We start from the raw sequence: 12,401 nt of genomic DNA, 5'->3' as shown, positions 1-12,401 counted from the left end.
ATATTTCCTAGAGGGAGCATATATAAGGTGAATAGTATGGGTCCAAGCACGGAGCCTTGAGGAACACCATGACTAACCTTGGTATACAGGGATGACTCATCATTAACATGTACAAACTGAAATCGATCCGATAAATAGGACTTAAACCAGTTTAATGCGGGTCCTTTAATGCCAATTAAGTGTTCCAGTCTCTGTAGTAGAATGTGATGATCAATGGTATCAAATGCAGCACTAAGATCTAGTAAGACCAGGACAGAGACAAGTCCTTTGTCAGAAGCGATTAGGAGGTCATTTGTAACTTTCACCAGTGCCGTCTCTGTGCTATGATGTGCTCTAAAACCTGATTGAAAATCCTCATATAAACTATTTTTATGAAGAAAGTCACATAGCTGGTTGGCGACTGCTTTCTCAAGGATCTTGGAGAGGAAAGGGAGGTTGGATATAGGTCTATAGTTGGCTAAAGTTTCTGGATCAAGATTAGGCTTTTTAAGGAGCGGTCTAATTACAGCTAGTTTAAAGGATTGTGGTACGTATCCTGTTAATAGAGACAGGTTGATCATTTCTAGTAAAGATGTGCTAATTAAAGGTAAAGTTTCTTTCAGCAACCTAGTTGGGATGGGGTCTAGGAGACAAGTTGTTGGTCTAGATGAAGAAACCATCGAAGTTAGTTGGTGGAGGTCAATGGGAGAGAAGCAGTCTAAATATAAGTCAGAATTTAGAACTGTTTCTGAGGTTCCTGTGTTTAAAGATACAATAGTGCCAGTTGAGGGCAAGCGATGATGGATTTTGTCTCTAATAGTTAAAATTTTATCATTGAAGAAGCTCATGAAGTCATTACTACTGAGCGTTGTAGGAATACATGGTTCAGTAGAGCTGTGACTTTCTGTCAGCCTGGCTACAGTGCTGAAAAGAAACCTGGTGTTGTTTTTGTTTTCCTCTATTAATGACGAGTAATAGCTTGCTCTGGCATTGCGGAGGGCCTTCCTATATGTTTTAAGGCTATCTTTCCAGGCTAAGCGGGATTCTTCCAAGTTGGTGGAACGCCATTTCCTTTCAAATTTCCGTGATGTTTGCTTCAATTTGCGGGTATCCGAGTTATACCAGGGTGCTAACCTCCTGTGCTTTATAGGTTTCCTTTTCAGGGGGGCAATAGAGTCCAGTGTTGTTCGCAATGAGCCTGCAGTGCTATCAACAAGATGATCGATTTGTGAGGAACTGAGGTTAGTGGAGGAGTCCTCTATTATATTGAGACATGGCATTGAGTTTAGTGCCAGCGGTATAATTTCCTTAAATTTAGCTACAGCACTATCAGATAGACATCTAGTGAAGGAGTTTTTGCCTAATGGTGTGTAGTCCAGTAATAGAACTTCAAAAGTTATTAAGTGATGGTCTGATAAAAGAGGATTCTGTGGAGAAACTGTTAGATTTTCAATCTCGATACCATAAGCTAGAACAAGGTCAAGGGTGTGGTCAAAACAGTGAGTTGGTTTATGTACACACTGAGAGAAGCCAATAGATTCTAATAATGAGATAAATGCAGTACTAAGGCTATCATTAACGACATCCACATGAATATTAAAATCACCTACAATAATTACTTTATCTGATTTGAGGACTAGACTTGATAAAAACTCAGAGAATTCAGATAAAAATTCTGAGTAAGGACCAGGTGCTCGATACACTACAACAAATAGAACTGGCTGTAAAGTTTTCCACGTTGGATGTGAAAGACTCAGAACAAGGCTTTCAAATGAGTTATAATTTAATTTAGGTTTAGGAATGATTGACAGACTTAAGTCATAAATAGCTGCAACACCACCTCCTCGGCCGGAGCCTCGAGGAATGTGAGTATTAATGTGACTGGGTGGAGTGGATTCATTCAGGCTGACATATTCTTCAGGATGCAGCCAAGTTTCAGTAAGACAGAATAAATCAATATTACAGTCTGAAATTAAGTCATTTACTAGTACAGCTTTCGATGACAGGGATCTGATATTTAGGAGTCCGCATTTAATTCTCTTGTCTTGTTTTGAGATTGCAGAGTTGCTGTTAATTTTTATTAGATTTTCATGCACAACTCCTCTTCTGTGGACTTTTGATTTGATTAATTTAATTAATTTATTATTACATGTTACATTATGTTGTTTCTAGAGCAGCAACAGTAAAGCTAACAGCAGGAAAAACCACTATATAAACTAATATATCACTAGAAATTAGTCAAAATGTCGGTAAAATAAATACATATTCTTGAAATCGTAATATTGAGTGATGTTTAGAAAGGATACAGAATACAGACGTCATACAGTAACAGCCATTCATCCTGTCCTCCTCCCTCTGCTGAGGTGATGCACTGCCTGCATGTATCACCTCAGCAGCAGCTGCGTGGCTGAACCGTATACCAGCAGGGTCACCTTAATAGCTGGCAGTTGGCAGCACATCTCAATCATGCAGCCATGAAGTGAACTTAAATGTTGAAAAGGGAAAAAGCAGGAAGTGGAAGATAAAAATGATAAAAATGGATTTAAAATCCTTTATTCAAAACATGGCAAGGTACAGGAATGTGTTCTTGTGATGGATATAATAATGGATGCAATTTAATGTTTGGGTATTTCTTATAAGTGTAGGATGTACAGAATGAACATGTGGGGGAGGTGTGTCGTCTTAAACGTGACTTGTATTGGGATGTCCTGATGTCAGCCTCCTGTATTCACCAGAGCTGGGAATTGTGGAGTCATCAAGTCATCTCCATGCCATGTATTTGTTCTGCTCAGTCACTGAACCAGGTGCATTCACTAATTAGCTCACCTTCCTGGCTGAAGAGCTGTGCTGATTGGACTCAGCTGGTTTAGTGCATGAAAAGAACAAATACATGGCATGGAGATGATGTGACGACTCCACAATTCCCACCTCTAGTATTCACTCAGTCAGGGTTAGGTGGCCCCCCTTACCAAAGTTATCAACATTTTTGCCCTCTGTTCACCATTTTGTACCCTGATGAATGCCTTTTAGGTTGAAACAGGGCAGTGTTTTATCGTTCCATAAGTAGCCATTTTTTGAACAAAGGCATTTAAATCCAACTCAAGCATTTTTGTCCTGCTCCATGTTCCTGCTCCATTGCTTTTTTTCTCATGTTGACCCTTTTCTTTAAGAGCCCCAGCATTTTATTTAGTGTGACAGTATAAAGACAGGGCATGAGCACACCACTACCACTTTTTCATAAATTCAAATTAGACATTATTCTCGCTCTTTATCTACAGTGTGTGTTTTTAATACATTTAGCTACGGATCAAAAAACAATTGTAGTGGACATAATTTGTTTTTTTTGTCCTTAATTTTTTTCTTACAGGACGTGGTTCATTCACCCGAGTTTCATTCTGCAAAGGATACTTTGTGGTTGAATACAGGGGAGATTTGATTGATGATGACGAAGCCCAGAGGAGAAGAAGCTCTTACCACCCCTCATGCTCTACATTTTTGTTTGCATTCAAGTGGAGAGGGAAAACATGGTGGTAAGAGTTTCAGTTACTATACTGCTTTATAGTTATATACATTGTTAAATTTTTTCTTCAACAATATCTTTATTAGATTTTTTAACAACCCTAGAGCTGAATGAAAGGGCAATGTACAACAATATGACAAATAGGTACCAGATCAGCCCATCCCCACAGGTCCGACCATACATTCCTACAGAGTGTGTACCAAGTCAGATTAGTAAGAATAAATACAAGCCTTCAGTATATCATAAAAGAAAGAAAGAAAGAAACAAACAAACATATATAGCCTAAAACACAACTGTTGCAGAGAGGGATTAAATGGCAGGGAGAGGTAGAAAAAAAAATTAAGACAAATAAATATAAAGCTAGAAACAGCACCAAATGATGAATAAGCATGTTTAACAATCACATGACATTGTTTAAATATAAGAGGATTACTGTATTGTGAACTCCGTGTCCACATATGGTAGAAAACCACCCCAGATCTTTTGGAACTCTCCAGGTTTACCCTTCAAATTATACATAGTCTTTTCACCTGGTATGCATGATGCTAATACATCTTTCCAATGCATAGCTATACATTTGTTGGCTGTAATAAGGGCAATTCTAATAAATTTGAGTTGGTTTTTATTGACTTTCAACATAGATGTGTCACCCAGGAGAATTACTCTTAGCTCTGCGGGGATGGTTAGTCCTGTAATATCATTAAGCACTTTGACTATAGACATTTTATGTAGTCTGTCAGGGGTATAATATGTTCTATGAATAAGATTGTATTGTGTAATTTTATGTCTAGAGTTAAAAGAAAAACACTGACTACTAGTACACAATGATCCCCTTCTTCAAAATTACACTCCAGGTCTTCTTCCTGTTTACATTTCACTCTTAGCTCTTCCCAACCTCTAATCTGAGAAATTCCTGAGTAAGAGTAGTATATTTACGCTGCCTGTGACACATACCGGGACTTCTGTGAGATCGAAAGCTGTTGTTTACTGTGTCTCTCTCTTTCTCTATCCATCTTGGCTGTTTTTCTTCGATTTCTGAGTATTTCATAGTCAAACTGGTTTTGTACTGCAGCTAACGTTAGACTTTATAACTTGTACGTACTTTGTCGAACCGCTTTTCTGTTACTGGGTAGTCTGTTACTGCCCGGTTAGCTTCCTCAGCTTAGCCTAGCTCACTGCTTTTTGCCTTTCACCGCAGTCGACACAGCCTCGACAAACAAGTGTTACGATGGCTTGTGCTGACTGTTCTGCAGTTGCAGATAGGGTGTCTCTATTAGAGAGACGTGTCCGTGAGCTAGAACAGCTTCTCTCAGTTAGAAACACGGGCACTGCAGATAGTGTTAGCCCCAGGCCTGATAGCAGGTCGGCAGCTGCTGTGGAATTTGTCCCTGCTCGGTCGCGGCGTGGAAGGCACAGGAGCAAGCCACTGGTTGTGTGGTCTGTGTGGTCTGAGAGCAGATGGCCTTCATCCTACTGGAGTCGGCGCTGCTGCTTTGTCTAGCAATATAGACAGGTGTTTGATGCAGGTTTGACATCAGGGATGTAGCATTCGGCAGGTCACAGGTGACTAGAGAGCCTGCTAGCGATACAGTCAATGCTGGTGTGGAGTCTAGTTAACATGGTTAGTCAGGGACATAGTGCAGAGTACCAGACTGATACCCTAGTTTGCAACATTGAGACTGTCACCTTCCCTCGCCACTCTCTCATTGAATCATGCTCCAAATATGTAAACCACTAGGGGTGTCAACATTTACAATTTTTTCTACACGTGTACACGGGGCTTCTAACCGATGTGTACCCGGTTACACGTCTGAGATTTATGATCTCTTTCTATCGCAGTTGCCTCCATTCAACCGCCTCCTAATCCCATTAAATCAAAGCCATTCCAGTAGTTATCAGACAAAAACGTTTATTCAACGTTATTCTGTTATTCTTAACCCTGTTAAAAGGGCTTTTTTGGGGCAAGTTTTTCCTCACTCGAATCGAGGGTCGAAGGACAGAGGGTGTCGTCTCTGTACAGATTGTAAAGCCCTCTGAGGCAAACTGTGATTTGTGAATTTGGGCTATACAAATAAAATTTGATTTGATTTGATTCTTGTAGACCTATTTCAAATAGGTACTAAATTAAAGCCAACATAACAGATAAATCACAGAGCTTCATTTAACATTTTAAGGCTTAGGCCTACTTATGACAGAAAGTAAAATGAGTTGAAAATAAAATCTATCATTTTGACAGAAAAGAAAACGTGAGTGAAAGCTGAAAAAGGTTTAACCTTCTTCTTTAATCATTGTTTTAACTATTTCTCACAGTTGTACAATTTGTTTTTAAACTTATAGTTCAAACTGCATCCCTCTCTCACAACGGAAGCTGCCTCTGAATTTTAATACGTCTCATAGTAAAAGTAATCTGGAATTGGCGATAGAAAGAAACTAAAAAAGAAGCCAAAGTATGCTGAAGTGAGAGGAAAAAACTTCACCTTTATATCCACAAAGCTAAAAAAGTAGAGGGGGAATCTCACAATTATTCACTAAAACTGTCGGGGGGGGGGGGGGGGGGGGGGGGATGTTTTTTTCCTCCTCTTTAGACGCGAGGATATGTGATCAGGTCGTAAAAAGCCGACACAGAACACCAACCAACAATATAATGTATACAACAACACGTAACAATAAAGGCTAAAATAACAAGCCATTACAGTTTTTTTCGATTGCTAAGAAGCATTGGTTGAAACTGAAGCGACATGTTCAAAACTCTTAACACAGTCTGCATTTCCATTTGCAGCTCAGCTCAACAGTTAATCTCATGCCCAAAAGTGTGTCTCACCAACAAAACACTTCATACTTGTCTCAAGAGAAGCTCATTAGCACATTGTCTCACTTTGGAAACATACACAATCACTCTTAACAAACGGAACGACAAAATACTAACAACAAAGAACATTACGTCAAATACATCTTATATTTCAAGTTTGAATGATTTTTGTCAGGTAAATCAGTATTTTATATAGGATCTTTTGCACTTTAATGGTTCTAAATTATAGTATATGCTGTAATATATTGCAACAACACTGAATCAGGAATGCAGAGATTTATTCAAGAACATTTGTGCTTTTGCATAAGTACTTCAGGACCATACAAAAAATAAAGATTACGTAAACAGAATAATGCAGAATCTCAGAATTCCAGGGGTAGAATAAAAAATAAAGTAAGAGATAAAACTAAACTCCTTCCTCTCCTGGCTGCTCTTCTCTCTCTACCAACTTCGCCCGCTGCTCTTTGATCCATACTTGCACAGGAAAAAGAATCAGAAGCCACTCCTTTTGTATATGCTGTTATGGCTACTCTTGCATTCAAAAAAGGTCAAATATAATATATATATCCTGAGTCATCCTTATCATTAGCATTATTTTATACCATTACCATATACCATTTTCCAAATAATTAATACAAAGAATCAATAGGCTCCAACATCCCGGCCCCTAATTGTTGGCTTTAGCAAAACAATTACATAAATAAGATTCAAAAGGAGCCAAAATAGAACAATTACACAAGGGAAATTAATTATGCTCTTTAAATTCAAAGTCCATTCAGTTACTTGATGATGACTATCTGTCTTCTCAAAGTTCATAATCGTGTCAGAATATCTGAAACAGTCCATAGTGAAGGCTGGAAAATCACGGCCTCTCTCCATTTATCCTGCTGCCTCCATTAGAAGACAGAGCTTATCTATTGGCCGTTGAATCGCACTGCTTTTGGTTTTAACCAAAACACTTCTCACAAAGCCCTTGGCATCTGGAAATGTCTTTACAACACGGCCCATAATCCATGAGTTCCTTGGTGCTGTGTTATCAACAATGATGACCAGATCTCCAGGACTCAAGTTCCTTTTTATGCTCTTCCACTTGCTTCTTTCTTGCATGAGCGGAAGATACTCTTTTGTCCACCGCCTCCAGAAGAGATCTGCAAGGTACTGTGCTTGTCTCCACCTCTTCCTTGAATAATGATCTTTTTTTTCAAAGACTCCTGGTGGCATAGTTGTTTTCGCTTTCAGTTGGAGCAAATGGTTTGGGGTTAGTGGTTCCAAATCATTGGGTTCACTTGACACTGTAGTTATCGGTCGGTCATTCAGGATGGCTTCTACCTCACACAGTGCTGTTGATAGAGTTTCATCGTCCAGCGTTTGTTGTTTTAGAACAGATGTGAGGATCTTTTTGACTAGTCTGATCAGTCTTTCCCAGACTCCGCCGTGGTGGGCTCCCAAAGGAGGGTTAAAAGTCCATTTTACTCCCTCTGTTAAAAGGGTGTTTTGAATCTTCTGATGATTCAGCTCTTTCAAAGCTTCTTGTAGTTCCCTTTGGGCCCCGACAAAGTTTGTCCCACAGTCCGTCCTGATACTTACAACTGCTCCTCTCCTGCAGATGAATCTGCGTATAGCATTTATGCGTGAGTCTGTGGTTAGGAAGTTTGCCATCTCCAGGTGGATAGCTCGACTCACCAGGCAGGTGAAGATGACCCCCCACCGTTTCACCTGAGCGCGGCCCCTCTTCACTTCAATGGGACCAAAGTAGTCAATGCCAACGTGACTAAAAGGAGGAAGGTCTGGATACAAACGATCCTCAGGAAGATCTGCCATTTTCTGTTCTCCAGGTCTTGCCTGCATGCGTCTGCAAAATACACAGTTTCTGATGATTTTCCTGGCTAAGGAGTTTGCATGAGGGAGCCAAAACCTTTGACCTAGCCTGGAAAGCATATGGCTTCTTCCTGAGTGCCCAACTTGATGATGGATATGTTGTAGGATGAGGCTAGATATGTGAGAACCTTTAGGGAGAATAATTGGATTTTTCTGGTGCACTGGCATTGCACTTTTGTTTATTCTACCTCCTACTCTCAAGATGCCATTATCAAGAATTGGATCCAGTTTGCGGATGGTGCTTCTTGAAAGGACGGGTTTGCCATGTTCCAGGTAAGTAAATTCATGGCTGAAGTAGCGTCTTTCCTCAAAACGAATGATAGCCCTCTCTGCCTCTTGCATATCCTTCACTGATAGGTTTTGCGTTCCGTGCTCATCTTTCAGTTTTTTGTTCCTCTCTGAAGATACGTGTGTCTGACTCCTTCTTAGCTGACTTAGCAGTTTAAGTAGTTTTTTCACCTTCAATATCCAGGCTACAGACCTCTGAAGTCGGTTCCATGATGAGTGATACTTGATTAATGTGCATATCGGATGTTGGTTTTCAATCCTCACACTGTTAACTGTCTTCTCCTTTTCCACACTGTTAACTGTGACCTCCTTTTTCACCTCAGGGTCATTTGCTGATATCTCTCCTAGACCTTGTGTGATCTTTGGCCATGTCTTTTTTTCTCTGACCAGGTATTCAGGACCTCTCAGCCATCTTGATCTTAAGAAAGATTCCACGTGCAATCCTCGTGATGCGTCGTCAGCTGGATTGTCTCTTGAATTTATGTATCTCCACTGGCTTGTGTGAGAGAGATCATGGATCATTGCAACTCTGTTGGATACAAATCTCTTTGTTTGATTGTGAATATACTTCAACTCTGTTGGATACAAATCTCTTTGTTTGATTGTGAATATACTTCAATACAGGTGTACTATCTGTCCAGAAAGTTGAATCTGTGAGTGGTAAATGCAGCTCCTTCCTCAGCATCCGATCGACTTTTACAGCCAATGTTGCTGCAGTGAGTTCAAGCCTGGGTATGGTGATCTGCTTGAGAGGTGAGACTCTGGCTTGTCCAAATATGAAGGAGATATGGATTTGCCTTGGTGATTTGTTAGTCTAAGGTAGCTTACTGTACCATAACCTGACTCGCTTGCATCGCAGAAGTGATGCAGCTCAGCGGTCGCCACTGGGTCGTAGTTCTCAGGCTTTATGCATCTTGCTACTTGAAACCCACGTAACTCTGTCCTTTTCATCAACATGTACTTGATAAAGCATTGCCTCAATGTCTGCCATAACTGCAATTTGTTCTTGGCGAAACCTTAATAGCACTCCGATGAGGGTGTTTGTTAAGTCTGGACCTTGGAGGAGCTCCTTATTTAGAGACGTTCCTTGAAATGAGGATGTACAGTCAAACACCACCCTCAGTTTGAGTTTTCGCTTGTGGTAGACGCCATGATGTGGGATATACCAGACCCGTCCATCCCCTCTGCGAAGCTGCTGAGGTGGAACCTTCTCTGCATAACCCTTTTTGAGAATGTCCTCCATGAAGGAGGTGTATTCCTCGGCATACGTCTTATCCTTCTTACATTTTTTCATAAGGTGCAGTGTGCGTTCCTTTACCGTATCATAGTTATCAGGCATGACCTTGTCTTTATCCCGGAAAGGCAGTGGTAAATGACAGTGGCCATCTTTAAGGAATGCTGAGCTGGAAGCAATCTCCATAAAACGTTTATCCTCAACTGACATCTCAATTTTCTCCTCATACATGTTCTCAGAGAAATCGTGGTTATATTGTCTGATGAGTAGATCCTTCAACTCAACAACAGAGATTTTGTTACTTGACACTGCAATGGGCCCAGCATGTTCTGCAGGACTATTAACACTGAGTGGTCCAGTTACCACCCATCCCAGTAAGGTTTGGACTGCATATGGTCCATTATCATGACTGTTTATTATTTTCCATGGCTCCATTGCTCGAGGAACATCAGTCCCAATGAGGAGTTCAATGTCTGCCTCAATTTCCTTTAACTGGATGCCACTGAGATAAGGCCACCCCTCCAAATCAGCTTCTGTGATTATGTTTTCCTTTGAGACAGGGATTTTGTTCCTCCAGTCCTCTGACCTCATAGGTCCCTGCAGGGTTTTCCTGTCCCATTGTTCGCAAAAGTATCTCTGTTTTGCCTCCTTTCGCATTCAACAGGTTCATTAGATTTTCTGTGCAAAATGTTGCTGTGCTGCCTGGATCGAGGAAGGCATAGGTCTGAATATACCTGCTCCCTTTTGCCACCTTAACTCTGACTGGAACAATCGCAAGTGCACAGTCTCTCCCGGCCCCAGTTGCATCACCTGCTGAAACAAGAGCATTGCTTATGGGGTTATCTTCTGTCTCAGCAGTGGCTTTTGGTTGATTTTCCTGTTTTGGGCCTTTTGCACTTTGAATATGAAGTACAGTAGGATGTTTCATTTGACAAACTTGACACATTAATCTTCTTTTACAATTTTTGCTTAGATGACCTTTTAGTAGGCAACCAAAGCAGTATCCATGGCTTCTTAAGAATTTAACCTTGTTGTCATGTGACTGTGTTTTGAATTGTGGGCGGTCGATCAGAGTGTGTTTTACAGCGCATCCTGCTTTCTCTGTATTCACTGCTACTGAAGTAGCGAAGCTGCTGTTTTTGCCTCTTATTAATTTTGGTTCACTTTTGCTTCTTGGGATAGACTTTTTTGTTGTCATTTGGTCTTGAATGTCCCCGAACAACGGATCCAAAAGCATCTTAGCATGTTTTTCCACAAAATCCACAAGGTGCTGAAATCTGATTCTCCTGCCAGTTCTCTGTTGTGTCTCATAAGCTGTGGCTCGCCACCTTTCCCGGAGTTTGTAGGGTAGTTTGGATGCTATTCGCCTTAGGTTTGATGGGATCTCGAGTTCCTCTAAATACTGTAAATCTTGCATTACATTACAACATGCTCTCAAATACATTGCATATGCATGCAGCGTTTTCCCATCCTCGGCTTTAATCGCTGTCCAGTTCAAGGCTTTTTCCAGGTAAGCTCCAGAAACTTTCATTTCATTCCCAAAGTGCTCTTTTAAGAGGTGTCTTGCTTCACTATAGCCCCTGCTCCCATCCATGTGCAAACAGCTGCGAACCAAGTCTCTTGGTAAACCACAGGTAAACTGCTCAAGATAGTAGAGTCTGTCCTGATTATTTTTAGTCTCGTCTTCAATCAAGTGTTCAAATGCATGGATAAAAGACTGATATGCCAATGGGTTACCATCAAACACAGAAATCTCTCTTGCAGGTAACAGAGACAGGTTTTGCTGTGAGACAATGAGTTCTGCTATGTCATTTTGTCTTTGAATAACCACATCCAAGTTATCATGAGCAGCATTAGTTATGGTGTGATTATGATTTGCAGTTTCATTTTTATGTTTTTCAGTTAAATTCTTGTTTTGAGGTTTATTTTCTGGTGTGTTGGTACCCCTTGTAGGTGGAGGTCTGTGGAGACTTAAGATGGTTTGGTGAAGTGGAGTTTTGGGTATTGCACCTAACTGTGCAAATTCTACATTGCTCTCCATTGTTTCTGGTTCATGGTGAGAGTCATAATACTCCATCATGCCATCACCCAGAGCTTCCTGATCCACCTCATCACTTTGAAGGATTTTTATTTTAGCAGTTGATGCTGCAAGGTCTGCTTCCAGCTCCATTTGCTCCATCTTTGATTTCAGTTTTGTTTCCTCCAGTTGAAAAGTGTGTTTTTCTTTCAATGCAGCAGCTCGAGCCATCACAGCAGCTTGTTCCGCTTTGGCCTTTTTTAACTCTGAGGAGACTGAGGAACATCTGGAGGTTGATAATCCAGTGGAAGTGGAAGACTTTGATTTGTGTGACACATTTGATATGCTGTCAAGTGGTCCAACTTTTGATTGTGCAATTTCTCTTTTCCATGTTTCAACATCTTTCATGAAATAATTCAGGTTAGTTATTCTGGGTTCATACCAGTCATAATAATCATTTTCCTTTTCCTCCTCTGATAAGAGCTCTTGCACAGATTTGTGAGCATTTTTAAATTCATCCACAGCTCCTTTAAACGCTTCAAATGTGTCATTGACTTTATCAACATTTCCAACGTCAGTCATCAAAGCCTTTATTTCATTTGTCCTCCTCGTGCATGCTCCCAATCTGCCTCTGCGCGAAGCAATGCGCGATTTCAACATGTCCTCAGACTCAGTT

This window comes from Pagrus pagrus, assembly GCF_965226575.1.
Source record: "Pagrus pagrus genome assembly, contig: HAP1_SCAFFOLD_198, whole genome shotgun sequence".
In the NCBI taxonomy this organism is placed as follows: Eukaryota; Metazoa; Chordata; class Actinopteri; order Spariformes; family Sparidae; genus Pagrus; species Pagrus pagrus.
Note: the sequence above shows the minus strand (reverse complement) of the source record.